The following is a 22,605-nucleotide window of genomic DNA, read 5'->3' as shown; positions in this document are numbered from 1 at the left end:
TGTTCTTGTACTGCATTGTGGTATTACACAGATATTTAAACAACTACCTGTTATTCATTGTATATAACATTACCATTTTTCTTGTAGTGGCTAGTAATTGGGAAACTTACATCTTTTAAACAGAAACATAATGCAACAGAAGTTGATCTTACTCCCTAAGCTCCTGTAAGTCCCATTTTTAAGCAATATAGTAAAATAATTTATAAGTCTACATATAAAGAGATAGACAGAGATAGATGGATAGACAGACAGATAGATACAGATAGATAGATGCTGATCATGTTCTCATTCACTGCCCAAATGCCCACGATGACTAGGGCTGGGCCAGGCCAAAGTCAGAAACCAGTAACTCAATCTGCTTCTCCCACATGGGTAGCAGAGAACTCAACTACTTGAGCTGCCACCACTACCTTCAGGAAGCTAGAATCAGGAGCTGGGGATCAAATCCAGGCACTTCAATTTGGGACACAGGCAACCTACCTGGAATCTTAATCACTAGACCAAACACCTGCTCCCTAAGTCCCATATTTTAGAATAAGTGTTTGATCATTTTCATGGACATTTTGCCTTCCATCAAGAATATGCTCTGATCATCAAATTCATTTTCCATTGTAAAACATACTGGACAGAAAACATTAAGTTCTTTAAACATTCCATTCCTTTTGGAGTGATCACAATAGTGTTGATGAAGACTGGCTAGAAATATATCCTCAACTTGAAGATCTAATGGCCATCCCCCAAGCCTGTAAAACTAACACGCGGCATAAATCTGTGTTTCCTGAAAATATCATATTGTGCTCTTTAGTACATCAGCATGGAAATGATCTCCAGTGTAAAAATCTATGTGAGATGTATGGAATCTCTACAAGGAGTATTGGATTATTGCACTCTGTAGCTTTGAAAACCATCTTTCTTGGACAGTAGCAGAAAGCTTCAATATACTTGTATGAATTATAGATGACACCAAGTACGCTCATGAAAGTAGCTATGGGATGCTTTTCTAAGAAAGGCCCTTCAGCCGCAGATATTATTATGCACCTGTCACACCAAAAACTACCTTTCAAAATATTTCAGTAGTTCAGATTTTTAAAAAGAAGCAAACTGAACATAGTACTCAAAGACTAATTTTCTTTTCTTTGTGTTTTTGTTTTTTTTTTTTCTTGAAATTCTCAGAATGCTACAGACATATATTTAACCTGAAAATGAAGTCATAGCTTTTAAACAATTATCCCAAGGAGAAATTGATTTCAAAGGAAGACCGTCTGTGAAGGAGTGGGAGGCAAAACCAACATTGATTTTGGAGTATGGCTTCTTAGTAGTTGAGACAGTTAGGTGCCTTAGGAGGAACATCTTTACAGACAGTGGAAAAATGAGGTAATAGACAAACGAGAGGCTCCAAATCAACGTTGTCCTTTTCAAAGGAACACAGCTGGCCGAACTGACATTCCTTAATATACCTTTGTTTGGATGTTCTCTCTTAATACTGCACATGCTGCCAGTCTGGACAATAATTCTGTAAGCTCTTACCATTTCAGCAATTTCTTGAGTCACAGAGTAAATAAATATTCAGTTGAGTTGGATTTTAGGAAAGCATGTGCCATTTAAAAGGCAATGAAAAAGCCCAAAGATTCAAAGTAAAGTCATTCAACAGGGAAAGGGGATTTCAAGCTCTTAACTGATATTCACTTTTGTTCTAGCAAAAAGTACTCGTTTAATACCTTAATATGATTTTCTCCTGAGTTGATAGAGTGTAAGGTCTACAAGAAAGGAAACCAAATAAAGATGTATGATATTAGACCGTGTGGATTATTATTACTATTATTTGCAGCAAGCCAAAACATGAGCAGCAAATGCATTTGGTTCACAGCATTACCATATTATATTGTATTGGAAGGAGATGATACTGTGAAGCTAGACATTGAAAATATGCAGAGGTGAGGCCGCTGGGAGGAGAGTTCAGTGGGTCAGAGAGATTTAGTTCTTTCCTGGGGTTAGCTGTATGTGTGACTGAGAGTTAGTTACTCAGCTTCTTAAACTTCAGAATTCTCTTTTGTCATAAATTTTTCATAGACATGAGTGATTGAATTTTAGAATAATGAAGTTAAAAGAAACCCAACTATCATTCCAGGGTCACTAAGCCTTATTAAAGAGCAAGAACTTTATGAATTGTATGAGAAATACACAAGAATCATTCCAGAAGGAGTAAAAAGAAAGTGCTCTAAAAACGGATTATATGAACTTCTAGTTTCAGCTCTGACATGCAAAGTACTTTCTAAACACTCACCTTTATACCAATCACAAAAGGCTGATCAAATTGAAAATCAATGATTTTGACAATTTCTTCGAGAACCACATAGAATTCTGTTTGAACACAAAAATCGTAAGTGAATAAAATGTACCACCTTGAGGTAAAAATATAAAAATGATGTTTTAGTATGAAAGCATTTTAGACTAATTTATTTACAGATATATTCAGAGAAATATAAGATTGACCATAAATTATGTAATAAATCTTACTCATTTTGAAAAAAAAAAAAAAAAAGAAAATCAATGATTTTTCCTAGACCAATCAGAAATTTAAGATCCCAAGGTAAACCCGTGTTCTGCAATCTAGAGAGATGGGAATACAGAGAATCAGCCTAGTCTACTTACCAGGAGCAGGAGCCACTGGAGCACAAAACTGGTAAATTTATGGAAACTGAGAGAAGTATGGCTTGAGTGTAAAAAAAAAATGGAGATTCAGTCTTAGGGGGCATCCTAAGATGGTTTTGACTTTCAGGAAGTCCACCAGATTTCATGATGACAATCCTGGAGGTGGAGAGAAAAGTACCATTCTGAAATATTCCCAGAGCACTCTCCACAACAAAGGCTTACTATTCAAGGGAAACTACTTGGTTGATTTGGGAGAGTAATCAGCCAACAGCAGTCCCTCTAGCTTCCTGTATTGTTTAAGCAGAGGAAAAAAGAAAGGGCTAAGAAACACTTGTAAAGGGAACTGCTAAGGGACTCAGGCCCAGGAAAAGACTGAAATTTGATCACAAGGTTATAGAAGGCTTCCCTTTTTGTCTGCTTGCCTCTACATCAACAGGGATCCAGAATAACAATGAGGGTTTGCAATGCAAAGAACTAAAAGTCCAAGACTATTTAAGGAGGAGTTCTCAGGGAACCACAACAGCAGAAGAAGCAATAATGAAATCAGAGGAAGTGGAAGTCTGTGGTGTCAATGGCTTTAGAAAACATCAAGCACAATCTCACACTGAAGACCTCTCTTCCTCGTTTCCCTTAACTTGATGTACCACATTTGACTTAGGACAAGAAAACCCAACACAAGGCATGCTGAAAATAAGTAATCTGAAGATTACTTATGAGTAATCTGAAGAGATAAAGCAAAAATCTGAATTGGACTCAGGTATGACACAGAATTTAAAATAGACAGGGGACTTAAAATAACTGATTGGTTATGTTAAGAATCTCAGGGAAAAAAGTAAATAGTATGAAAGCACAGATGAGTAATGGTAAACAAAGGCATGGAAACTCTAAAAAAGAATCATAGGGAAATGATGGAGACAAAAAACACTGCTGTGAGAGGCAGAAAGACTTTGATGAGAGCATCGCTGGGCTGGACCTGGACAAGGACGGAGTCAGTGAACTTGAATATCTGTCGGTAGAAACCATGCCAATTGAAATACACAGAGAAAACAAAACAAAAACACATCTCCAAATATCTAAGAGCTTTAGGGCACTTTCAAAAGGTACAGCATCCCTGGAATAGTAGGAGAATAAAACAAGAAAGAAACAAGTGGAAGAAATATTTAAAATCATTATCACCAACAATTTTTCAAATTTATGAGAACACCAAGCAGGATAATCACAATCAAATAAAAAATCATAAAATAGGTAATATTTAAGATAAAACAATAATCTTCAAAGAATCTGTAGTGTTTGTGAAGCTGTACAGGGTAAGGTTAAGAATTATATCAGATTATTTGTCAGAAACCATACAAACAAGTAGAGAATGGAGTGAAATATTTGAAGTGCTGAAAGAAATAAACCTGCTAAATTAGTATTTTATATTCAAATTATCCTTCAAAAATGGAAGTGAAGTAAAGGTTTTCTGAGACAAGGAGTGAGTGAAGTTGTTGGTATGTAGACATACCCTGCAATAACTGCTAAAAATAGTTTTCTGGGGTGGTGGGCATTTAGTGCCGCAGAGAAGATGCCCACATCCCATTTCTGAGTGCCTGGATCTGAATTTTGTTTCTATTCCTAATTCTAGCCTCCGGCTCATGTGTACACTGGGAGGCAACAGGTGATATGAATAATTGGGTTCCTGCCTCACATGTGGGAGTCCTGGCTGAAGTTTCAGGCTCTGGACTTCAGCTTCTCCCAGTCTTGGCTGTTGCAGGCATTTGGGAGAATGACCCAGTGGCTGGGAGATCTCTGTCTCTGTCTTTCAAATAAATAAAGTTTCTTCAAAAACAAGAAAATTGATATAGTCCAGAAGCTTGGCTCTAAATAGATCAATAGCATCGAAGAAGCAATGCATGAAAGTACAATGTATAGTGTATGATTAGATATGAATGATATCAGCATTACAAAGGAGCTGGTTGGCAGTATATGATGACTCATGTAGTCTACAACACATGTGGGAGGCCTGGATTGAGTTCTTGGCTCCTGATTTGAACCTGAACTAGCCTATTATGGGCATTTGGGCAGTGAACCAGTAGGTGGAAGATCTCTCTCTCTCTCTCTCTCTCTCTCTCTCTCTTTGCCTTACAAATAAAGTGAAAACAATTTTTAAAAGTAAAAAAATATTTTTAATGATTTATTTTATGTATTTGAAAGAGTTAGAGAGAGAGAGAGAGAGAGAGAGAAGTCTTCCATCTGCTGGTACACACCCCAGATGACTGCAAGGGCTGGGGCTGAGCCAATCTGAAGTCAGGAGCTAGGAGCTTCCTCCAAGTCTCCCACGTGGTGCAGGGATGCAAGCACTTGGGCCATCCTCTACTGCTTTCCCAGGCCATAGCAGAGAGCTGGAGGAAGAAGAGCAGCCAGGACTAGATCTGGCACCCATATGTGATGCCGGTGCTTCAGGCCAGGGCTTTATTTTTTAAATATTTTATTTTATTTATTTGAAAGACAGAGTTATAGAGAGAGGCAGAGACAGAAAGAGAGGTCTTCCATCTACTGGTTCACTCCTCAGACGGCTGCAACGGCCAGAACTGTGCCGATCCGAAGCCAGGAGTTTCTTTCAGTTCTCCCACATGGGTGCAGGGGCCCAAGGACTTGGGCCATCTTCTGCTTTCCCAGGCCATACCAGACAGCTGGATCAAAGTGGAGCAGCCAGGACTAGAACTGGCACCCATATGGGATGCTGGCACTTTAGGCCAGGGCTTTAACCTGCTGTGCCACAGCACCGGCCCCCAAAATGTTTTGAATTAAATGAAACATACCATATCAAAATGTATGGAATGTTATGAAACTAATGCTTAGAGGGAAGTTAATAACATAAAATGCATATAATATAAACTATGAAAGATCTAACTCAGTAACAGAAACATGCCTTAGCAGCATAAAGAAAAAACAATTTAAGCTTCAACTATGTAAAAGAAAAAGACAGTGAAAATTTGAACAGAAACCAATAAAGTTGATAATAGAAAATCAACAAAAAATTCAAAGAAGCTAAAAGCTGGTTCTTGGAAAAGATCAATAAAATTGATAAACTGCAAATAGTTCAACCAAGGAAAAAAGGGAAGAAACACAAATTTCTAATGATGGAAATGAAAAATAGGTAATTACCACAGATCCCATGGAAAATAAAAGGATATTAGGAGAATATGTTACTTTTACTTTGGTTAAAATTAAGTGAAATATTTTGATTTCTAAAAATCTTAACACTTAACCATGTTGGTTTAAAAATATCTTTATTGCATGCTATTTGGACATAACTAATCTTTTCCTTATGCATTCAATACCTCAAAGTGGGCAATATCTAAAAAAAGAATATTTAAATAAATCTATGCTGAAAAACTGATAATTTACATGAAATGGGCCAATCTCTTGAAATGCATAAATAATCAAAACTCATGCAAGGTGCATTTATTATCTGAATTGATTTATATCTATTGAATAAATGGAAAATTTGTTCGTAATCTTTCAAAAAATAAAGAATGAGGCCCCAATTGTTTCACTGATGAATTCTATGAAGTATTTAAGGCAAAAGTTGTGTCATTTCTGTGCAATCACTTCCAGAAAATAGAAGCATGAGGTTTATTTCTCAACTCATTTTATGAGGCAAATATTATCCTAATACCCAAACCATTACAAGGAACACATTACGAAACACATTACAAGGAAAAAAACTACATCAAAGGTATTTCATGATGGGGCTGGCGCTGTGGTGCAGCGGGTTAAAGCCCTGGCCTGAAGCACCCACATCCCATATGGGCATCGGTTCGAAACCCTGCTGCTCCACTTTCGATCCTGCTCTCTGCTGTGGCCTGGGAAAGTAGTAGAAGATGGCCCATGTCCTTGGGCCCCTGCACCCACGTGGGAGACCTGGAAGAAGCACCTGGCTCCTGGCTTCAGACCGGCGCAGCTCTAGCCGTTTTGGTCATGTGGGGAGTGAACCAGCGGATGGAAGACTTCTCTCTCTGTCTCTACCTCTCTCTGTAACTCTTTCAAATAAATAAAATAAATATTTTTAAAAAGTATTTCATGAATGTAGATACAAGAATTGTCAGTGAAAATATTAGCAAATTCAATCCAAAAATTTACATAGTTATACACCACCACCAGTGGGATTTATTCCAGGTGTGTAAGACTAATTTTGTATTCAAAAATCAAAATCGGATAAATGACAAACTACATTAACAAGCTAAAGAAAAATTATGTGATTCTTTTACTTGATGCAAAAAAAGGCAATTGACAAAATTCAAATCTCCAACATCCATTCGTGACACAAAGAAAGAAAGATCATGGCACTCACATCCCATATGGACACTGGTTCATGTGTTGGTGGCTCCTTTTCAGATCTAGCTCTCTGTTAATGGCCTGGGAAAGTAGCAGAAGATGGCCCAAGTGCTTGGGCCCCTGCACTCACGTGGGAGACCTGGAAGAAGCTCCTGACTCCTGGCTTCGGATCGGTGCAGCTTAGGCTATTGTGGCTGTTTGGGAAGTAAAGCAGTGGATGGAAGACCTTTCTCTCTGTTTCTCCCTCCCTCTGTCTATAACTCTGCCTCTCAAATAAATAAATAAAATCTTTGGAATAAGAAAGAAATAAAGATCACTCTCAACTTGACTTAGAAAAATCTCAAGGAACAGCATTAGCAAACTATCAGGCCAGCGCCGTGGCTCACTAGGCTAATCCTCTGCCTTGTGGCGCCGGCACACCGGGTTCTAGTCCTGGTCGGGGCGCCGGATTCTATCCCGGTTGCCCCTCTTCCAGGCCAGCTCTCTGCTGTGGCCCGGGAGTGCAGTGGAGGATGGCCCAAGTGCTTGGGCCCTGCACCCCATGGGAGACCAGGAGAAGCACCTGGCTCCTGGCTTCGGATCAGCGTGGTGCGCCAGCCATGGCTGCCATTGGAGGGTGAACCAACGGCAAAAGGAAGACCTTTCTCTCTGTCTCTCTTTCTCACTGTCCACTCTGCCTGTCAAAAACAAACAAACAAACAAAAAACAACTATCACTATACTGAGTGGTATAAAACTGGATACTTTATTTCTCCAACAGGAAATAGGGTAAGGTTGTTTGCTTTTTATGGTTTTATTATTGCCCTACTGAAATTTCTAGTTAGTGCAGTAGGACAAGAAAAGGAGAGATTTTTGATCAAAGAAATCAAAGATATAAATGAAAGAAGAGTTATTCCATTTCATGGATAGAAACATTCAATTCTGTTGACATACCCATTCATCACAAGTTGATTTACAGACTCAGTGCAATCCTAATCAATTTTCAGTCAGCTATTTTTGTAGCTATTTATGAATTGATTTTAAAATTTACTCGAAAAGACAAAAGACCGAAAATAGTAAGCAGAACACTAACAAAAAAGAACAAAGTGGAGGACTGTTGACATCATTACAGTAATCAATACAGTGGCATTTTGATGAAAGAATAGATAAATGGATCAATGAGAGAGAGCCCAGGCATGGAACCACCCAATGGGCCAACTGATCTTTAAAAAAGAGCTAAGATAATTCAATTGAGAAGGGATACTCTTTTCAGCGTATGGCCATCAAAAATTGGATGTCCATGAGCAAAAACATGAAGCTAGACACAGACCTTAAACATTTTACAAACACTCAAAATGGGTCATAATTCTAAACTGAAAAAGAAAAGCTATAAAACATCTAGAAGATAACATTAGAGAAAATACAGGACCCTTGTGTTTGGCAATGAGATTTTTAGACATCACATCACTATCATAATCCATGCAAATAAAAATAATACACTAGACTGTATTAATTTCAAAATTACTCTATGAAAAATATTAATCAAGTCAGAATCAAAAAATATTTTCAAAACATCCGATAAAGAAGTTAAATCCAAAATATAAAGGTATACAAAGAACTCCATGTAATGAGCAAAAATCTGGATGGTATACTCCTCAAATAAGATGCAAAAATGGCAAATACACATAAGAGAAGATGCTCAGTGTCATTTGTCATTATGAAACTGTATACTGAAACAATAAAGAGATACCATTAGACACCTATGAGCATGGCCAAACTTCAAAACACTAATAGCTCTAAATTCTATGGAGAATGTAGAGCAGTAGAAATTCTCATTCAGTGCAGGCGAGAGCATAGAATGATGTAGCCACCTAGAATACAGTTTCTCAGAAGGCTGAATATAGTCTTATCTAAAATCATGTTTCTAGGTATTTACTCAATAAGTTGAAAAATGTTGACACACAAACCCACATACAAGTGTTTATAGTCATTTTATTTATAATTACCAAAACATGAAGTTAACCAAGATGTCCTTTAATACGTAAAGACATAAACTATAGTATGTTTGTACAATGGGATATTATCCAGCAATAAGATGAGCTCTCAAGCCAATAAAACATAAGGAAGAAACTTACATGCATGTATGAAAGAAGCCAGTATGAAAAGGAACCATGTAGTATGATTCCAATTATGTAATATATTGGAAAGAAAGAAAACTATAGAAGAAATGAAAAGATCAATGGTTACCAGAGGTTAGGAAAAGGCAAGAATAGATTAAGCATAGAGGCTTTTTGGGAACAGGAGATTGTTAACTGTTTTGTTCAGTATTTTGATGGTAGATACATGACATTAGGTATTTGTCAAAAGTCATAATACTTTTTTAAAAATAATTTATTTTTTATTTGAAAGACAGAGTTATAGAGAGAGGTAGAGCCAGAGAGAGAGAGAGAGAGAGAGAGAGATCTTCCATCCACTGGTTCACTCCCCAGATGGCTGCAACAGCCACAGCTGAGCTGATCCAAAACCAGGAGCCAAGAGCTTCCACTGGGTCTCCAATGTGGGTGCAGGGGCCCAAGGACTTGGGCCATCTTCTACTGCTTTCCCTGGCCATAGCAGAGAGCTGGATTGGAAGTGGAACAGCCGAGACTTGAACTGGTGCCCATTTGGGATGCTGGTGCTGCAGGCCAAGGCTTTAACCTGCTGTGCCACAGCGCCGGCCCCAAAAATCATAATACTTTACACAGGGTGAGCATAACGCATGCAAGTTTAAAAAATAGGAGATTGGGGATCCAAGGAACAATAGAGACTTGAGAACAAAATCTCATTTAGTTACAAAGTTGATACAATCTTAACAAAGCATAGAAGGTAAAGGTGTTACCCTAAGTAACTTTGGAAATGAACGGGGTCCATCAGACTGAAGGCAGAGGGAACTGTGCAAGAACACTGTGCTCTAGTTGATAAAGTTGGTTCTCATTGGGTTCTGAATAACAAATCTGGTAATGCCTATATGGATACTGGAATTGAACAGTGAAGCCAATGGATGGCAAATGGTGGCAGTTATATTCCTTACCATTGGAGCAGAAATTTACAATGCACTAGGGGAAGAGGAGGAGGTGATCCATGTGATAATGTGTTAGAGTTGCAGACTTCAGTTAAAGTTTATGTTAAAGTTGATGTAGATATAGATGGTTATATAGAAAGATATTCATAGATATATGAATATGTCTACATATATATATATATATATATTAGGGTACTTTGAAAAGTTCACAGAAAATACATATTGTGGAAAAACTGCATGGATTAAAAATAAAAAATTCTCAGCAGAAAAACACAGAAACATTTATTTTTAAATTTATGTCTTATTTGTAAGTTTATTTCCTTCATGAACTTTTGTAAGAATACTTCTTTTTTTTTAACTTTTATTTAATGAATATAAATTTCCAAAGTATGATTTATGGATTACAATGGCTTCCCCCCCATACTGTCCCTCCCACCCACAACCCTCCCCTTTCCCACTCCCTCTCCCCTTCCATTCACATCAAGATTCATTTTCGATTATCTTAATATACAGAAGATCAGCTTAGTATACATTAAGTAAGGATTTCAACAGTTTGCTCCCACACAGAAACATAAAGTGAAAAATAATAGATGATTTTTTTTAAATGATGATGAAATCAGATCAGACCTGTTGTCATGTTTAATCCCAGTGAGAGTCAAGTTGGGAGTTGATAATTTCTTTTTTCTTTTTTTTTTTTTTTTTTTTTTTTTTACAGAGGATCAGTTTAGTATGCATTAAGTAAAGATTTCAACAGTTTGTACCCCCTTAGAAACACAAAGTGAAATATATTGTTTGAGTACAGATTCCCTGTGTGGTCCTTGGGAAAGAGCTTCCGATCTCTGGCTCTTATGGGTATATCATTTGCCTGCTAACTACCTCCAACTTCGTTCAGCTGTGCAGAATTACTTCCCTTTTGAATCAAAAAAAAAAAAAAAAAAAAAAAGAAAGAGAGAGAGAGAGAGGTTTACCACGCCTAACCTGGGAGTGTCACCTTTGGCACACCAAACAGAGCTCTCAGGCCACACCCATCTCAAGCCCTAAGGCTCCATCAAAAACAGATAGTCCACTTAATCTAGAGTCATAGTATAACAAGAAAAAGCACCACAGTGAAGAAACCAAGTATCTCCAATATGCCAAATAACAAACGCAAAAACCGAGGTAATAAAAACAAGGAAGTCACCATGACGCCCTCAAATGAAAAAGACACCCCAATTCAAGATTATGAAGATGATGACATAGAATAAATGCAAGAAGCAGATCTCAAAAAATTGATAAGAACATTAAGAAGTTCTCAAAAACAAATTCTTGAACTACAGAAATCCTTAATGGACAAGATAGAAAATCTCTCTTGGGAAAATGAAATATTAAGGAGGAATCAAAATGAAACGAAACAACTAGTACAACAGGAAACTGTGATAGTGACTGAAGTGAAGAATTCAATAGATCAAATGAAAAACACAATAGAGAGCCTTACAAACAGAATGGGTGAAGCAGAAGAGAGAATATCGGACTTAGAAGACAGAGAACAGGAAAGGATACAGTCAGACCAAAGAAAAGAAGAGGAAATTAGAAATCTAAAACATATTGTCGGGAATCTTCAGGATACTATTAAAAAACCCAACATTCGGGTTCTAGGAGTTCCTGAAGGCATGGAGAGGGAGAAAGGATTAGAAGGCCTTTTTAGTGAGATATTAGCAGAAAATTTCCCAGGTTTGGAGAAGGACAGAGACCTCCTAGTACAGGAAGCTCACAGAACCCCTAATAAACACGACCAAAAGAGATCCTCACCACGACACATTGTAATTAAACTCTCCACAGTGAAACATAAAGAAAAGATCCTAAAATGTGCAAGAGAGAAACGTCAGATTACTCTCAGAGGATCTCCAATCAGACTCACAGCTGACTTCTCATCAGAAACCCTGCAAGCTAGGAGGGAATGGCGAGATATAGCCCAGGTACTAAGAGAGAACAACTGCCAGCCCAGAATATTATATCCTGCAAAGCTATCATTTGTGAATGAAGGTGAAATAAAGACTTTTCATAGCAAACAGAAATTGAAAGACTTTGTGGCCACTCGTCCAGCCCTGCAAAAGATGCTTAAAGATGTATTACACACAGAAACACAGAAACACGGTCATCAATATGAAAGAAGGTAAAGGAAGGAAACCAAGGAAGGAAACCTCACAGCAAAAGATCACAGGGAATTCAAAGCATATATTAGAACTTATCTTTGGCAAATGGCAGGGCAAAGTTACCACTTATCATTAGTCACATTGAACGTGAATGGCCTGAACTGTCCAGTTAAAAGACACCAATTGGCTGATTGGGTTAAGGAACAAAACCCATCTATTTGCTGCTTACAAGAAACACACCTTTCCAACAAAGATCCATACAGACTGAAAGTGAAAGGCTGGAAAAAGATATACCATGCCAACAGAAATGAAAAAAGAGTGGGCGTAGCAATCTTAATATCAGACAACATAAACTTTACCACAAAAACTGTTAAGAGAGACAAAGAGGGACACTACATAATGATTAAGGGATCAATTCAACAGGAAGATATAACAATTATCAATGTATATGCACCTAACTACAGGGCACCGGTTTATCTAAAAGATTTGTTAACGGACTTAAAGGGAGACTTAGACCCCAATACAATAGTACTGGGGGACTTCAATACTCCACTCTCAGAAATAGACAGATCAATAGGACAGAAGATCAACAAGGATACAGTAGATTTAAACGACACTATAGCCCAAATGGATCTAACAGATATATACAGAACTTTCAATCCTACAGCTAAAAATTTTACATTCTTCTCAGCAGTACATGGAACCTTCTCTAGGATTGACCACATACTAGGCCATAAAGCAAGTCTCAGCAAATTCAAAAGAATTAGAATCATACCATGCAGCTTCTCAGACCATAAAGGAATGAAGTTGGAAATTAGCAACTCAGGAATCCCTAGAGCATACGCAAACACATGGAGATTGAACAACATGCTCCTGAATGAACAATGGGTCATAGAAGAAATCAAAAGAGAAATCAAAAACTTTCTGGAAGTAAATGAGGATAACAGCACAACATACCAAAACTTATGGGACGCAGCAAAAGCAGTGTTAAGAGGAAAGTTTATATCAATAGGTGCCTACATCAAGAAATTGGAAAGGCACCAAATAGATGAACTTTCAATTCACCTCAAGGATCTAGAAAACCTACAGCAAACCAGACCCAAATCTAGTAGGAGAAGAGAAATAATTAAAATCAGAGAAGAAATCAACAGGATTGAATCAAGAAAAACATTACAAAAAATCAGCCAAACGAGGAGCTGGTTTTTTGAAAAAATAAACAAAATTGACACCCCATTGGCCCAACTAACTAAAAAAAGAAGAGAAAAGACCCAAATCAATAAAATCAGAGATGAAAAAGGAAATGTAACAACAGACACCACAGAAATTAAAAGAATCATCAGAAATTACTACAAGGACTTGTATGCCAGCAAACAGGGAAACCTATCAGAAATGGATAGATTCCTGGACACATGCAACCTACCTAAATTGAACCAGGAAGACATCGAAAACCTAAACAGACCCATAACTGAGACAGAAATTGAAACAGTAATAAAGGCCCTCCCAACAAAGAAAAGCCCAGGACCAGATGGATTCACTGCTGAATTCTACCAGACATTTAAAGAAGAACTAACTCCAATTCTTCTCAAACTATTCAGAACAATCGAAAAAGAGGGAATCCTCCCAAATTCTTTCTATGAAGCCAGCATCACCTTAATTCCTAAGCCGGAAAAAGATGCAGCACTGAAAGAGAATTACAGACCAATATCCCTGATGAACATAGATGCAAAAATCCTCAATAAAATTCTGGCCAATAGAATGCAACAACACATCAGAAAGATCATCCACCCAGACCAAGTGGGATTTATCCCTGGTATGCAGGGATGGTTTAATGTGCGCAAGACAATCAATGTGATACACCACATTAACAGACTGCAGAAGAAAAACCATATGATTCTCTCAATAGATGCCGAGAAAGCATTTGATAAAATACAACACCCGTTCATGATGAAAACTCTAAGCAAACTGGGTTTGGAAGGAACATTCCTCAATACAATCAAAGCAATCTATGAAAAACCCACAGCCAACATCCTATTGAATGGGGAAAAGTTGGAAGCATTTCCACTGAGATCTGGTACTAGACAGGGATGTCCACTCTCACCACTGCTATTCAATATAGTTCTGGAGGTTCTAGCCAGAGCTATTAGGCAAGAAAAAGAAATTAAAGGGATACAAATTGGGAAGGAAGAACTCAAACTATCCCTCTTTGCAGATGACATGATTCTTTATTTAGGGGACCCAAAGAACTCTACTAAGAGACTATTGGAACTCATAGAAGAGTTTGGCAAAGTAGCAGGGTATAGAATACTTCTTTTTTTTAAAGATTTATTTATTTATTTGCAAGTCAGAGTTACACACACACACACACACACACACACGGAGAGAGAGATCTTCCATCCAATAGTTCACTCCCCAGATGGCCACAATGGCCAGAGCTGTGCCAATCCGAAGCCAGGAGCCAGGAGCCTCTTCCAGGTCTCCCGCATGGGTGCAGGGGCCCAACAACTTAAGACATCTTCCACTGCTTTCCCAGGCCATAGCAGAGAGCTGGATCACAAGTGGAGCAGCCCGGTCTCAAACCAGTGCTCATATGAGATGCTGGTGCTTCAGGCCAGGGTGTTAACCTGCTGCACCACAGAGCCGGCCGGTGTCTGTGTGAACATATATGTATATGTTAGTATACGCGTATATATTTCTCTGTCAGCTGAGTGGGCCTCAAATAAATGATATGCTTGTAACAACGAGCACCTTTTGCCTCAAGATGTAGGTTTCTAATACAACTCTCTAATAAAAAGGAGCAAGGAATCTTGGAAGAAACAGCTGATTCTAAGACAGGGGAAGCATCTTTTAGGGCCAGAACGTAAGGAAGTAGATAAAGTACACTGCCCCATTGATGGTGGCATGTCAGAAGAACACAGGCACCCATAGAAAGAGCTCTCAATGGCTAAAGCTGGAAGAAATGAACTGAAAATAAAGTGGCATTGAGTTATAACTCAAAGTATAAAGTAAATATCCATGAGTCTCTACCAATGTAAGAAGTGATTGAATAAGTTAATAAGTGGGGGAGAGGAGATAGACTAAATAAATCTTTTTTGCAGTAGAATTCCAAATAAATCAGGTGTATATTACATGGTAAAGCAATAGGACCATAACCCCCTATTCCTTAAGTGTGTGCTGGGTGATTTCTTTCCAAGCATTACACTATGGAAAGATGATGAAAAAGGAGTAAATTTATACTAGAGAAACCTGACAAATACCATGTGAGCCAGGTTATAAAGATCAGTATCAAGACATAAATCATGTGGCTAGGATGTACACTTGATGTGATACAATGGAAACAGCACTTCAGCCTGTGGTCTTTCTCCTCAAAACTCATAATCTCTCTGTAATGGTGAGAAAAACATCAGACAAAGCCCAGCAGAGGGACATTCTAGAAACACCTCCCAGTGACTTTCAGAACTATTGAAGTGGTGTGGCACAGAGGTTTAACTGCCACCTGCAGCCCTGGCATCCCACATCCAAGTGCTGGTTCGAGTCCCTGGTGCTTCACTTCTGACCCAGGTTCCTGCTGATGGGAAGGCAATGGAGGAAGGACCAAGTACCTGGACCCTTGTAACCACCTGGGAGACCAGAATGGAGTTCGTGGTCATGGCTTTGATATGGTCCAGAGCTTGCCTTGCTGTTGCAGTTATTTGGGGAGTGAAGGCATTTCTCTCTCTCTCTCTCTCTCTCTCTCAAAAATACTATTGAAGTAATCAAAGCAAAGGAAGTTAAAGAAGCTGTGTGAGCTAAGAGGAGTCTAAAGGACATGGCTACATGAACTGTGCATCCTGGGTAGAGATTAGGTAAAAACTAAGGAAATTTATTTATTTAATTATTTATTTATTTTTTAAAGATTTATTTATTTATTTGAAAGAGTTACGCAGAGAGAGGAGAGGCAGAGAGAGAGAGAGAGAGAGAGAGAGAGAGAAACAGGTCTTCCATCCGATGATTCACTCCCCAATTGGCTGCAATGGCTGGAGCTGTGCCGATCCAAAGCCAGGAGCCAGGAGCCAGGAGCCAGGAGCTTCTTCTGGGTCTCCCAAATGGGTGCGGAGGCCCAAGGACTTGGGCCATCTTTTACTGCTTTCTTAGGCCATAGCAGAGAGCTGGATCGGAAGTGGAACAGCCAGGTCTTGAATTGGAGCTCATATGGGACACTGGCACTTCAGGCCAGGGTGTTAACCCTCTGTGCCACAGCACCAGCCCCAAAACTAAGAAAATTTAAATTAAGTATGGTATTCAGTTGATAACAATGCACTACTATTGGTACATTAATTATGCTCAATGTCTGATGTGAATTATAGTGGTAATTGTGTGCAGAGAGCAGGAAGGGAGAGTGTATGAGAACTCTATTACTTGTTCACTTTTTCCATAAATGTAAAACTATTTTTAAAAATAAAATCTGTCAGCCGGCGCCGCGGCTCACTAGGCTAATCCTCCGCCTTGCGGCGCCGGCACACCGGGTTCTAGTCCCGGTCGGGGTGCCGGATTCTGTCCCAGTTGCCCCTCTTCCAGGCCAGCTCTCTGCTGTGGCCAGGGAGTGCAGTGGAGGATGGCCCAAGTGCTTGGGCCCTGCACCCCATGGGAGACCAGGAAAAGCACCTGGCTCCTGGCTCCTGCCATCGGATCAGCGCGGTGTGCCGGTCGCAGCGCGCCAGCCGCGGCAGCCATTGGAGGGTGAACCAACGGCAAAGGAAGACCTTTCTCTCTGTCTCTCTCTCTCACTGTCCACTCTGCCTGTCAAAACAAACAAACAAACAAACAAACAAAAATAAAATCTGTCAGAACAAAATGTGATGTACTATTGAGAAAATTTGATATATAAAACTACTGAGTGGTACAACTTAAGAAAGCAATTTTTATTTTAGTTGTTACAGAAAATTATTAGTTTTAGGGCTCCTTTAAAGCTGAACTGTCCTAACCAGCATCTCTACCATGTGATTTTATTTATAAATATTTTATTGCAAATATATAATTCTCCAGTATTATAGTTGTTGAACTGATAAGACATGCTGAATAGAAGCGATTGACATACAAATAATTTTTTAAAGGGAATCCAGATAAGTCTGAGTGTATATGTGTGTGTGTGTGTGTAAGGTTTTAGAGCACATAATTTATTCAAAGTTTAAGCATCTCTCCCAACCTGTCACTTGTAAGGTATCATAACACCAACATTACACACACACTGAATTCTTCACTTGGTTGTCATCATAAGACATCTTGGATGAATTCTGTGGTTAAATAAATTATTATTTTCAAGGTAGTTATGTAAATTTAAAATCTGACTTGTTAACGTGCTAAAACTGAAGGAGGTCATTACTTACTTTCCATTTATTTTCTTACATTTATAGTAAGCTGTTAACAATATTCTTCTGTTTCTTTTACCATGAATTAAGACAATCTGTGTAAATCTCTTGGCACTAAGATTAGTGTATTTTTTTAATTAGCTTTTGAAACTATTTTTTTTTAACTTTTATTTAATGAATATAAATTTCCAAAGTACAGCTTATGGATTACAATGGTTTCCCCTCCAAAAAGTCCTTCCCACCCGCAACCCTTCCCTTTCCCACTCCCTCTCCCCTTCCATTCACATCAAGATTCATTTTCGATTCTCTTTATATACAGAAGATCAGTTTAGCATACATTAAGTAAAGATTTCAACAGTTTGCTCCCACACAGCAACACAAAGTAAAAAATACTGTTTGAGTACTAGTTATAGCATTAGATCTCAATGTACAGCACACTAAGGACAAAGCTCCTACATGAGGAGTAAGTGCACAGTGACTCCTGTTGTTGACTTAACAAATTGACACTCTTGTTTATGGCATCAGTAATCACCCTGGGCTCTTGTCATGAGCTGCCAAGGCTATGGAAGTCCCCTGGGTTCACTGACTCTGATCATTTTTAGACAAGGCCATGGTCAAAGTGGAAGTTCTCTCCTCCCTTCAGAGAAAGGTACCTCCTTCTTTGATGACCCATTCTTTCCACTGGGATCTCACTCGTGGAGATCTTTCATTTAGGTGTTTTTTTTTTTTTTTTTTTTTTTTTTTTTTTTTGCCAGAGTGTCTTGGCTTTCCATGCCTGAAATACTCTCATGGGCTTTTTAGCCAGATCCGCATGCCTTAAGGGCTGATTATGAGGCCAGAGTGCTGTTAGGACATTTGCCATTCTATGGGTCTGCTGTGTATCTCACTTCCCATGTTGGATCATTCTCTCCCTTTTTTATTCTATCAGCTAGTATTTGCAGACACTATTCTTGTTTTTGTGATCCCTTTGGTTCTTAGTCCTATCATTATGATCAATTGTGAACAGAAATCGATCACTGGGACTAGTGAGATGGCATTGGTACATGCCACCTTGATGGGATTGAATTGGAATCCCCTGGTATGTTTCTAACTCTACCGTTTGAGGTAAGTCAGCTTGAGCATGTCCCGAATTGCACATCTCTTCCCTCTCTTATTCCCACTCTTATATTTAACAGCGATCACTTTTCAGTTAAGTTTCAGCACTTAAGAAGAATTGTGTATTGATTACAGTATTCAACCAAAAGTATTAAGTAGAACAAACAAAAAAAATACTAAGAGGGATATCATATTAAGCTGCTCATCAACTGTCAGGGTGAGGGCTGATCAAGTCACCGTTTCTCATAGTGTTCATTTCACTTTAACAGGTTTCCTTTTTGGTGCTCAGTTATTATTATTATTACCTTGTAGTGCCTAAAAACAGTAGAACAAATGAAAAATACCTTTTTACAAAACCCTGGGGATTTTAAAATGTGTAATAAGTGTGAAGGAACTTTTAAAATTTCTAATGTTGTTCATAAACTTAAGAAATTAATAATTCCTTGGGGTTTTTGGAGCTCCCTTCAGCCTCAGAATGGTTCTGTGAGGTCTTCAGGGGAAATATTGGACTTGACGTTTTTGAATGGAAGAATTAAAAATCAGAGTATCAACAAGGCCAGCATCTTCATTTATAAAATCAGGTCACCACTATATACTTCTAGGCGCTGATACACATTATGCACAAAGATTTATGCCTGATTTTTTTAAAATGCTAGAATAAATCTTATTATTGTATTGTATGATTGCCCATGTCTCTAAGGCCCATTTATCCTGTGAGGGGCATTGATAGAGCTGGTGGCTAATAAGGATCCTGAAGTTGAGGACGTAGTGACAGCTGGGCCCTGTTAGGAATCTAGAAAGTTTGTCTGTGTTACATGGGACCTGACAATGGACATCCAAAAGGACATTCAGTCCCCCAAGCAGCAGCCACTGATCATATTTGAGGAGAATTTCACACAGGAAATGAAATGAAAACCAAGAATCCAATCAGATACATAGAATGTGGATACAGAAAAATGTACAAGAAAAGGACTAAAAGATGGGTCATTTCTGATGCTTGATGAAGCATGCAATTTTAGAGGAATATCTTCATTTGTACTAGGATTTGCTGCTAATGTTTCTCATTGTATCATTTTCAGTTTAGCATGCTTTATGATTGCAACTGTCTACATATGATTTCATTTTGAAAACCATATTCTATTTAGGGATCTGTTAATATAAAGAAATAATTTGTGCAATTATGTGATTTATAATGTAATTTTGTTGTTCATGTAATCTGATACACAATGAAGGTTCAAATTGCTTCCTCAAACTGTCCTTAAATTCAAAGCCTAGAAGCATCTGGGGTCCTTGATGTAGGTTTTTAGAGTCTTCTGAAAGGCTAGTGGAAGAAATTCCTTGGAAACTAAAACAAAGAAACAAACAAAAAGACTGAATTTGACAAGAGCTATGGCTTGTGCATCCCAGATTTTGCTTATTTCTTTAAGCATTTATTAAACTCCCTTCATAGCTATGGCCTGGATGAGGTACAATGGATTATGGAAAAATGAATTCAAGCTCAGTTGTGTCATCAAGGAAATAACATAACTGTTAAAGACCTTTTAATAAGAGAATATAGCAAGTTGACAGAAACAGACTTTAAAACTTTTAGAGTACTTCAAATTTTGCAACAATCAAGGAAATGTACAAGAATGGTTGATAGAGGATCTTGAACAAAGAGTAAATGTGGCTCCAATTTGTGCCTTGGAAATATGCATTTTTTCAATTGGATGCTAAATTGGTTTGCATTCTTTCAATAATTATCATCAAAACCATTACTTTAATAACAAAGGTAAATGAGCTATACTACATGTGCTTCCACAACACTAATTAGTCCCTTGTCCTTGAAAATAGAGAATGCTATCAGTTGATCATAAAAATGATGTTGGAGTCATCTGTGATTTTTCTCTCAGGCAGGAAAAGATGAAAAGATGGTTGTAGAAACAGGGAATAGTGTGGTAGTCACCAGGAACTAACTGCAAGGGGTAATGGGGGGTTGCTATTCAACAGGTATAAAGTTTCAGTTATGCAAATGAATACATTCTAGGCACCTGCTACACAATACTATAATATCAGTTAACAATATTGTACACTTAAAATTTTGCTGAGAACATAGATTTCATAGTAAGTGTTCTTAACATAGCAATAATTTTAAAACCTATGCTAAGAAAATGGGCTCTAGAGGCATGAGCTTTCCATCTGGTTTGAATGGATCTCTAACCTAAGTGGTAACGTATAATGGACTTAAAGGAGATGGCAATGTGAATTAGAACAGGTATTTCCAGTGACTTGAGAAGCACAGTAGAGGACATTGGTATATCATTATTATTATTATTATTATCATTATTATGCTGCTGCTAAGATCCCTGCCTTTAACTTCTCTGCGACCTTGGGCAGTTTATTTCAGCATTTTGAAGAAGTTCTTACTTGCATAAAGAAGAGGCTGAAATAAATGATTTTTAGGTTTTTTTCCCCAAGCACTTACTGTATTTTATTATCTTTCACAAAAATGAGGTTTGTTTTTTCTTGCTTGCCCCCTTTTCATATCAGTAGCATCTCCTTTATGAATTTTCATTCCCTACAGTTTTTTCTTGCTGCCCTAGTCCTTTTCTTCAAACTCAGTGCTATACAAACTGAATTTGCAATATACAAAGTTATCTCTGAGGACTCCACATAAAACAATATTCAAGAGCTTTAAACTCAGAGTGACACTTAAGGATAGAAACAGTCAGATAAAAAGCAAGGTTTCTGATTTTCACTAAAATGAATTTTCCGAATCTGCATTTCTAAAGTCTAACAGACATGGTTGCTGCAGTCATTATGTGAGGCAAGGTGGAAGCCCCAGAACTAGGAGAATTTAATCAAAACTTTTCTTAGTGCCTCTGAGCTCCAAAATATTTTCCCTTCCCCAATGATGAACTATCCCATGAAATCACTTTCATTTGTGAGTTACATATTCATGGGGACAGCCCTTTCTTCCAGCTTAACTAATGGAAAGCATGTGGCTACAGAGTACACCAGTGGGGAATGTTAGTTGGTGGGGTGGTGCTGAAAGATTCTATTAGTTCACTCCAGGGGAAAACCGTGAGCAGCCAGAGTATTGTGGACCCTCAGTTACTTTTGAAAAAGAGACATCATGAACCTGTACCCAACCCTTATAGCATTTGGAAAGTGAACCAGCAGATGGGCACTCTCTCTCTGCCTCTCATACAAATAAATAAAATAATTATATTATAAAAATAGTTTAAAATGAGGCCAGCATTTTCGCTCAGCAGGTTAAGCTGTTCCCAGCAATGCCAACATCTTGTATGAGCACTGTTTTGAATCCCAGCTGCTCTGCTTCTGATCCAGCTTCCTACGGATGGCACCTGAGAAAACAGCGGAAGATGGCCTGAACACTTGAGTCCTTGCTACCCACGTGGGAGACCTTCATAGAACTCCAGGCACCTGGCTTCTGCCTGGCCCAACCCTCCCTGGTCATTATGACCATTTGAGAGGTGCACCAGCAGATGGAAGATCTCTGTCTCTGCCTCTCTCTCCATCTCTGTAACTCTGTCTTTAAAATCAATACATAAATCTTCCTAAGGGAATAATTCATATTGAAAACAATGCAGGAGGAATCATGAAATCCAAGGACAGAAAGTATCAATCTATGTCATTCTCTCCCCATACTGCTGAAGGATTACAAAGGGCTAGAATGTGGCTCCCTCTCTTGAACTTCTCTTTTAATCAAGAGGGCAAGACATCTAAAGGGCAGTTTGATTTCCAACCAATGCTTACTATCATTGAATTGTCTCATCTACTCATTTCAGTTATTCATTCATTTTATTTTTCCCATAAATATAAAGTGTTTTCTATGTGTTAGACAGTTTTCTTGGTCCCAGTGAACAAAATAAACACTTAATGGTCAGACTAAAAAATAAGATACATAAGTAATATGTGGGTGGTGTTAAATTGTACAGACAATGAACAGGGAAAGGAACCAAGAGCTTATGGAAAGGTGGCATTCTAGCAAACATCAGGGTGGTACAGAGTTAGTCATA

The 22,605-nt window shown here is 38.3% G+C and overlaps 1 long non-coding RNA gene and 1 pseudogene across 3 annotated transcripts in view; both read left to right on the top strand.

Annotated features, from left to right (window-relative positions):
- Positions 1-22,605, top strand: part of LOC149124317 (uncharacterized) — a 118,985-nt gene that overhangs the window by 41,800 nt on the left and 54,580 nt on the right. The window lies entirely within an intron of this gene.
- Positions 19,412-19,584, top strand: LOC108177180 (DNA-directed RNA polymerases I, II, and III subunit RPABC4 pseudogene; annotated as a pseudogene).

This window comes from Oryctolagus cuniculus, chromosome 10 (assembly GCF_051225735.1).
Source record: "Oryctolagus cuniculus isolate XC-2025 breed Fujian yellow rabbit chromosome 10, ASM5122573v1, whole genome shotgun sequence".
Lineage (NCBI taxonomy): Eukaryota > Metazoa > Chordata > Mammalia > Lagomorpha > Leporidae > Oryctolagus > Oryctolagus cuniculus.
This window is presented reverse-complemented; position numbering and strand designations above follow the sequence as displayed.